The sequence below is a fragment of the Chlorocebus sabaeus genome, chromosome 17, assembly GCF_047675955.1.
Source record: "Chlorocebus sabaeus isolate Y175 chromosome 17, mChlSab1.0.hap1, whole genome shotgun sequence".
NCBI lineage: Eukaryota > Metazoa > Chordata > Mammalia > Primates > Cercopithecidae > Chlorocebus > Chlorocebus sabaeus.
Genome location: NC_132920.1, coordinates 31,375,422 through 31,384,207, shown reverse-complemented (window position 1 = coordinate 31,384,207; position 8,786 = coordinate 31,375,422). Strand labels below are relative to the sequence as shown.

Sequence of the window (8,786 nt, the reverse complement as noted above, 5' to 3'; positions counted from 1 at the left end):
ACAACCTCTTATCATAACCCAGACGTTCCTTTCTATTGATAGTAACTCAACCAATTGCCTATCAGAAAAACTAAAAATCTAATTATAACCCAGAAGCACTACCCCGCAACCCTTGCTTGCTTCATATTGTCCCAACTTTCTGGATCGAAACAACGTATAGCTTAAATGTATTTGATTGATGTCTCATATGTTCCTAAAATGTATAAAATCGACCTGTGCCCCAACCACCTTGATCACACGTTCTCAAGGTCTCCTGAGGACTGCGTCATGGGCTGTGGTCCCTCATTTTTGGCTCAGAATTAATCTTTTCAAATATGTTACCGAGTTTGACTCTGTTCATTGACAGTGTGGAATTCTGGTGTAGTAAGAGGGTTCAAGTGCCGGAGTGTGAGGGGTGGGAAAAAGTGACACATTTTAATTATTGGAGCAGTGATCCAGGAAGAGAACTTTATCTAGTACCTGGTAGGCACGCAGAGTGGCTGAATGAGCCAAGACTAATAAATAACATATTTCCACTCATTCCTTTGAGGATAGATTATTACATCAAGTTTTTGTCTATCCCAGTTTATAGTCTAGATTGTTGGAGTGGCATTGTGTGATGATGAAATGATTATTCAAACATCTTTCCTCAGCATTGTTTCTTACCAGGATTAAAACACCCAGGTTTGTAAGACCTCAGAGGATCTGGGTCCACACCGATGTTTTATATTAATATCTATATTTTCTTGTGTGTGGAAATATTTCTGGGGAGAGAATCTCTAACATTTATTAGTTTTTATGTGACACCTTCAAAGGCCTAAAAAATCCTAACTTCTAGGTTAGAGGTAGGACCACTCCACGTCTGGACAATGAACAGCTGGTAGTAACCTGTGTTTAACAGCTTAGGGACGTGAAGTAAATGCTTACATTTTGTTTATCTTTTCCTCTGGGACCAAAAAGATAGAGGTGTACTTGCTTACTCTTACTATAAGTTTCTCTCTGTGGGATGGTGATGGGGTTTTCCTCCCCCCAAATTTCTGATTCTCCATAGCAGCTGGGAGTCCTAGAGTTAGACTCCATTCTGACACTAACTACCTGGAGTTCACCTCGGGCTCCCCAGGTTTAAGGTCCAGTCTCACAAGTCTGTCCTCACTTCAGAGGCAAGTCACAAGTATCGGGTCCCAGGTTACCTGCACTTCTGTCTATTATGGCTGCAAAGTCAGGGGTCTCTCACCTCCCAAGGACTGATAATTCTTAAACTAACTCAAAGAACTCAGGACGTTGCTATAGTCATGTAAACCAAAAAATGTCTGAGACAGGTCTCAGTCAGTTTAGAAGTTTATTTTGCCGAGCTGAAGATGCACCTTGGAAACAGAGACACAAATCATTGTAGCATCTGTGGCCCATGCTTTTTCCTAACAGGGTTTTGAGGACTGCAATATTTATAGGGGAAAGAGCAGCCAGGAGAGGAAAAAAACAGTCAACTATGCATTCATCTCGTGCTCAGCAAATCTGCATTTTACATAAGATAAAGTAAACTTTGGGTAGAAAAGTCACTGGCTTGGTGAAGGGATGATGTCTAGTCTTGTCTTTGTCTTGTACCTGTGAAGATAAGCTGTTAATTTACACTGTCAGGGGGAAATTCAACAAAACTCCGTTTTAGAGTGAAGATGTTGGGGCCCACAAGGAATTGTCTTGTGAGCAGTTTGTGAGGGAGGCCACCTGGGGAGATATGGGGTCTTCTATCTTTGCAGTTATTTGTTTAGGAACAAAAGAAAGGCAATTTTTCCATCACTCAGTCTCCAAACTTAACTTTTCCCTTTGGTATAGTGAATTTGGAGTCCTGAAATTTTATTTTCCTTTCACACTCAGTATTGCAGTTTTTTTATTTTTATAGCTTAAATCCCTACCTTTTTGGTACCCGGGACCGGTTTCACGGAAGACAGTTTTTCCATGGACCAGTGGAGGTGGCGGAAGGCAGAGGGAAATGGTTTTGGATGACACTGTTGCACCTCAGATGATCAGGCATTAGTGTTTCATAAGGAGCATGCAACCTACATCTCTCGCATGCAGAGCTCACAATAGGGTTCGTGCTTCTATGAGAATCTAATTCCGCCACTGATCCGACAGGAGGCGGAACTCCGGTGGTCATGCTCATGCTCTCTCACCCATCGATCAACTCCTGCTGTGCGGTCTGGTTCCTACCAGGCCAGGAACTTGTACCAGTCCGCAGCCCGGGGGTTAGGGACCCCTGGTTTAAATTATGCCACTATAGCAGAACACCTGAGACTGGATCACTTATAACAAACAGAAATTTGTTTCATTCATGGTGTCAAGGATGGGAATTCCCAAATCAAGGGACTGTATCTGGTAGAAAACAAAAGGGCAAGAGAGGGTGAGAGGTAGGGGGTAAAGGAGGTCAAACTGACAGCCTCAGGTCCTTTTATCATGAGCCTTAATCTATTAATGAAGGCAGAGCTCTGATGGTCCAATCACCTCTCAAAGGACCCATTTCTTAAAAGTGTTGCATTCGGGAAGAAATATCCAACAGATGCTTTTTTGGGGAAACATTCAAACCACAGCAGTTACAAAGGATACAAATGGGCAGCCAGATGAAGAGGTGCACAGGGTGAGGTCTGGAAGGGCTCTGAGCACAGGAGCCTCTGTCCCCATGGAGATGGAGTTCACCACCCTCCCAGCACGTGGACAGAGGGATGTGCTCACCAATTGGGAAGCTCTCTGAAACCCAATCTCTAGAGGTTTCTATGTAAATTTCATTGTTTGACAAGATTAATTAAATCACCGGCCATTGTGTGACTGAACTCAACCTCGAGCCTCTCTTTCCTTCCCAGACTTTAGGGATGGGGCTAAAAGTTCTAATCCTCTAATCACAGCTTCATGTTTCTGGCAACCAGCTCCCATTCTAAAGCTATCTAGGGGCCCCTTACCCCACAGTCATCTCATTGCCATATTGAAGTCATGTTTATCACTGAGGAGATTGCAAATGTTTTAGAACATGGTTGTCAGGAAACAGGGACAAAGACCAAATATGTTTGTTGGACCACAGATCACACCCTGGTTTTGACCACATTATCTCTTCTTAAAATATTTATTATTTTATTTTAGAGTTAATCTCTTGCTCTGTTGCCCAGGGTACAATGCAGTGGCACAATCATAGCTCACTGTAACCTCGAATTCCTGGACTCAAGTGATCCTTCTGCCTCGGCCTCCTGAGTAGATAGCATTACAGGTGCACACCACCATGCCCAACTAATTTTTACATATTTTATAGGAATGGGTCTCACTATTTTGCAGAGGCTGGTCTCAAATCCTGACCTTAAACAATGTTCCTACCATTGCCTCCCAAACTGATGGAATTACAAGCGTGAGCCACTGTGCCTGATCAATCACAGATCTCCTATACCAGAGGAATGATAACAGTGAAAAGATCCTGGTACATTACCAGAATCCTCTTTAGTCATTAACAATTATCCCAGTGCAGTCCAAAAATAGGAATAGTCTCAGCAACATATGGCTGCACCCTTTCAGGCATCTGGTGAAATTGAGCTAAGAGACAATACTCTCTCTTACTTATACCTCTTTTGAGTAGTTCATGTAACATTGGATTTTCCTCATTACATAACCCATTTATTCATTTATTTACCCTCAGCTACTATTTCTCCTTCTGTTCATTTATACTAAACATTTACAATTTCAGAAGGAACACTAGGCTCTGCTGCTGTGCTGGCTTGGACTGCAGGGACCAATACTGTTCTAGCAATTGTCTCGCATCATCCATTCCAGTTCATGGAGGGTAGGGTTATGCAGGTAGAGAACTGGGTGGCTATCTGACCCCAGGCAATACAGCTGCATTCAGTGTTAGTCCCAACTTTGCCAGATGCAGTGAAGGCACAACCTACTTCTCCAGGCCCTTAGGAATTATTACATAAAAGACATAAAATATATTTACAGTTTCTTGCTTAGGAATAATTCCTGTTTCTGGACTCTATTTGCATCCCTAGTCCTCGGAGCACTGCATCAGGGATGAGAAAAGCAAGTTGAGGTGAATTACAGTCATTATTCCAGTGTCCTCCCACCATGGGAAGGAATATATGTAGATCACACCAGCACCTTCCCCTGATCCACCAGGAAAAGAGAGGATACTCTCATGTCAAGTGTGAGCACACTCATGAAGGTGTATAAGCCCACCTTTCATACTTGTTTCCCCACTCTTGCTTTATACACCCAATGTTTCTTGGCTATTTTAATTTTCTATGGAACTCTTCCTTTGAGGAGGATGTCTCTCTGACCATTGTTGGACATTTTGAGCAGGTGCATTTTCCGGTGTAAAGAAATATGACTCAGTGGTCCACATGGTTGCAGTACCTCCCATTCAAGTTCTTTGTAGCACTCTGACCATTTGTATCTGAGATAAAGGAGGAACCCCTCTTAGAAGCCTGCCAGGGCCTCCCAACCTGGAAATAAAGAAAAACCTTCAGTTCCTTCAAGAGAAATTCCAGGCACCTGGCCAGCCCTAAAAAGCAAGTGAATGACCTTATAAACAAGAAGGTAATGATAGCTGAAAACAATAGCTAAGGAAGTTAAAGTCACAGGATGTTTGATTCTCTACAGAAACTAAAAACATCTTAACATATGTCCCTGAGTTGTTTTTCAGAAACACGAGATCCCACCTAATAGATCCACTGACAGGGAGACCTTATAAAGGGGAAACTGAGGACTGAACTCTGACCGCCGTTCTTTGTTCTAAATTTCTTCCTGAGGGGACTGGAGAGAGTCAAGGCCACAGGCCAGATCTGAATATTCCTCTCTACTCCCCTAGCTGTATAAGGAAGCTTTGCTTCCTTATCTATCACAAATCAGAGAATCTTTAAATCTACCTAAGACCTGTAAGCTCCCTCATCAGGATTTTCCACCTTTTAAGACCGAAACAGTGTATCACTTCTATGCATTGATTTATGATGTTGCCTGTAACTCTGCTTTCCTGAAATTTGCCCCTGCCTTTAAAAATCCTTGTTTGTGAGCCATCAAAAAGGTTGGGACTTAAGCGTGAGTTGCCCGATTCTCCTTGTTTGGCGCCCTGCACATAAATGCCCTCCTTTCTCTCACTACAATCTCAGTGTGGATGTTTGCTTTTACTGCAACATCCCAGGTGAGTGGACCCCAGTTTAGTCTGGTGACACACCTACCACCAGCTGAACAATGTCCTCTCCAGGGTGAGGATCTATTCCTGTCAAGACCCATTTGCTGCTTCCTGGGGCTAATGGTATCAGTCTAACTTGCCAGCTATGTATTTTCAAGGCTTCTCATAAGATAATCTGCCACATAGGCATATGTTCTCTCTCTCTTTTTATTTTTTTTGTTAAAGAAAGCCCTTCTTATGTGTATTTTGTGCCTGTGATGTGTGGAATGCAAGAGGAATATGTCTTGATTCCACCTATCTCTGCATTGCTAAGGCCCCAATGTCTACTTATTTCACGGACTCAGGCGATCACCACAAGCAAACGTGGATTTTTTGTTGTTGTTGCTTTTGAGATGTGGTCTTGATATGTTTCCCACTTTATAAATAGTTCATATTTCCTGTCCCTTCACTATTGATAGACAATTGTGTTGTATCCAGATTTTACAAGTCGTGCTGCTATGAAAAATATTTTAATATATTTTGGCACACACATACAAGTATTTCTACTGGTTGATAACTAAGAGTGCTATTGCTGGGTCATCGGTGAGTAGATGCTTGGCTTAGTCTCTGGTTAACAAATTTCTAGTAGTAAACAAACAGTAGAGGAGCGTGAATCTCTTAGAAATTATCCGGATAATAAACAAGGAAGGAATGAGAGACCGAGACTCTAATAACTCTTTTGCAAACCATCATGAGTTAACGAATTTAACCATTGAACAGCAATGGCAATTAACAACACAATAAATCAAAAAACTAATGTCAGGTTCTTCCTCTTGATGGAAGAACACAATACAGCACCATCAAACAAGTACAAGTGACAAAGAAACCAAGCCTGAATATAAGCTAGCCTTCATAGCCAATTACCAATTTAGAGGCAATACAGATAATAAAAACACATATTAAACAATGGCTTGGGGAGCAATCAGCAAACTGCACACTATGGGAAGCTCTACCATACAATATAAATTTCAAGAAAGAATCTATAGAATAAAAGAGAACAAAAGCATATTTCTAGAGGTAAAACTAAATTATAATTTTGGATGATAAAAATATAAAATAGAACAAAGAAGTGATGATGTGAAAGTCAGGATGTATTTTCATTTGGGGGAGGAAAGAGTTTACTGCTGAGCTGGGGAAATGATGGGGCTTCTGGTTTGCTCCACAAACGTCTATTCCTGGTGGTTAATGGGTATTCGCTTTTTATTCAAGGACACAAATTTTAGACTGTTTCTTTTTCCTTCTGGAGTCCTACATTTTATTTTATGACACAAAGGTTAAGGAAAAACTAATTTATAGAGTATGGTTACTGTTTTGCACAAAGCCCCCCCCCCCCACCCCATCTTCCCTCTGAGCATCCAGAACAACCAGCAGACCCAGGACCCCCAGCAGGCGTGACCTCACTTCTAGGTGTGCATGCAGCTCACATCAGCAGAGGCAATATGCAGGTCTACTCCTTAACTCTTGGAAAAACCTGATAGGACACAGCTGAGGCGAAGCTTTCCCCACCATCTGCAGGCTCTTGGCCATCAGTGTAGAGGGAGCGGGTCCTCACCTCTCCCACAGGCACCTTCACAGCCACAGCCTCCTCTCTGCATGGGGAGTTCATGGCCCTTCCCCTGAACACGGTGACGTGGATCTCGCCAAAGGTGGAGATGACACCATTCCTCCCCCCACTATCTTTTGCTATAGAGCAACTGGAGTACGTTCCACCCACACACAGGACAGGGAGCTGACAACCAAGGAGGGGAGGATCAATACTCCAGCTTTCTCTACTGGTAATAACTTCTCTCCATTGGCATAATCTTGTTCATAGTCTCCAAATTATTTAAACTGCTACTATATCTTTAGTGGCATATTTATCTATCATAATGTTATTTTATTCTCAATTACCATTCCCTATTTTATTTCTGCCTTCAAAATAAAACAGTTGCTTTTGGTTGGCTGGGCCCTCAGCAGTGGCAGCTGCCAGGTCAGCCTTGGTGAGTGGCGCCTCAATTGCTGTGCCCCTGCAGTGTCCATCGCAGCCACTACGGCCACTTTGTGCAGGGACTCCATGAGCAAGCCCTGTGCGCTTCTCTTGCTTTACAGGAAACTTGACCCAGGCTGGTGTCCAGTGAAGAAATCCCAGGTGCATGGAAAGGAGAGGAGGGTCTCAGGGCTGTGAGTGATCTGCAAAAGGAAGCGCATGGACCACCAGGTGGCGCTGCTGCGCTGCTCCTGCTCCCAGGAGGTGAATGCTCAGGATGAGCTTTGAGGTGGAGAGAGGGATATCATTGTTCATCCTCCAGGTTCAGAGTAAAAACCTTTCGGCCAATCTTGGCCGCGCATTCTGGTGTAGCGAGCGGGCTCGGAGGTGCTCACCGCTGCTGTCATGGTTTGTTTGCTAAACTGCATCGTCGCTGTGTCCCAGAACACGGGCATTGGCAAGAACGGGCACCTGCCCTGGCTGCCGCTCAGGAATGAATTTAGGTATTTCCAGAGAATGACACAAACTCTTCAGGAGGAGGTGAACAAAATCTGGTGTTATGTGTAGGAAGATCTGGTTCTCCATTCCTGAGAAGAATCGACCTTTAAAGGATAGAATTAATTTAGTTCTCAGCAGAGAACTCAAGGAACCTCCACAAGGAGCTCATTCTCTTGCCAGATGTCTGGATGATATCTTCAAACTTACTGAACAACCAGAATTAGCAAATAAAGTAGAGATGATTTGGATAGTTGGTGGCAGTTGTGTGCATAAGGAAGCCATGAATTACCCAGGCCATCTTAAACTATTTGTGACAAGGATCATGCGGGACTTTGAAAGTGACACAGTTTTTCTAGAAATTTATTTGGAAAACTATGAACTTCTGCCAGAATACCCAGGTGTTCTCTCTGATGTCCAGAAGGAGAAAGACATTAAGTTCAAATTTGAAGTATATGAGAAGAATGATTAATATGAAGGTGTTTTCTGGTTTATTTTAAGTTGTTTCCCCTCCCTCTGGAAAAAATTATGTATTTTTCCACGAGAAGAAAAAGACTTTTGTTGACTTTGGATCTATGAATAATTATTTCTAAGCAACATGTTTTTATCCCACACTAGTCTTGAATATATCAGATACCATTTATGAAACATTCTTGCTATAACTAAGTGCCTCTCCAAGACCCCAACTGAGTCCCCGCACCTGCTACAGTGAGCTGCCATTCCACACCCATCGCACATGGGACTCTGGCCAGTCCTTGACATTGTCGGGCTTTTCAAATGTCGGTAGTATTTATGAAAGATGAAGATGCACATACCTTCCAACTGAGCAATTTCACTAGTGGAAAATACCGAAATCTTCCTACGTGTATATCTAGAGGTTTGTAGGCAAATGTTGCAGCCCTGTTTGTAACAGTGAAAAATTGAAAGCAACCTGGAAGTCCAGTGATGAGAAAATTAATATATTTCGGTCTTTTGGGGGACCCAAAGCAGCTTCCAAGACTGAAATTTCAGCAAAAGCATTTTATTTGCTAGGTCTTACCAGAAATCATCAATTGAGGTATGGAGAAATGGAACTGAGAAGGTAAGAAAACCAGTTTAAAGTCAGCGAGCAGGTTCTCATTGGTATCAAGCTCCATACTGCTGAGA

The 8,786-nt window shown here is 42.7% G+C and overlaps 1 pseudogene; it reads left to right on the top strand.

Moving 5' to 3' along the window:
* Positions 1 to 7,550: 7,550 nt before the first annotated feature.
* Positions 7,551 to 8,112, top strand: LOC103221776 (dihydrofolate reductase-like; annotated as a pseudogene).
* Positions 8,113 to 8,786: the final 674 nt, after the last annotated feature.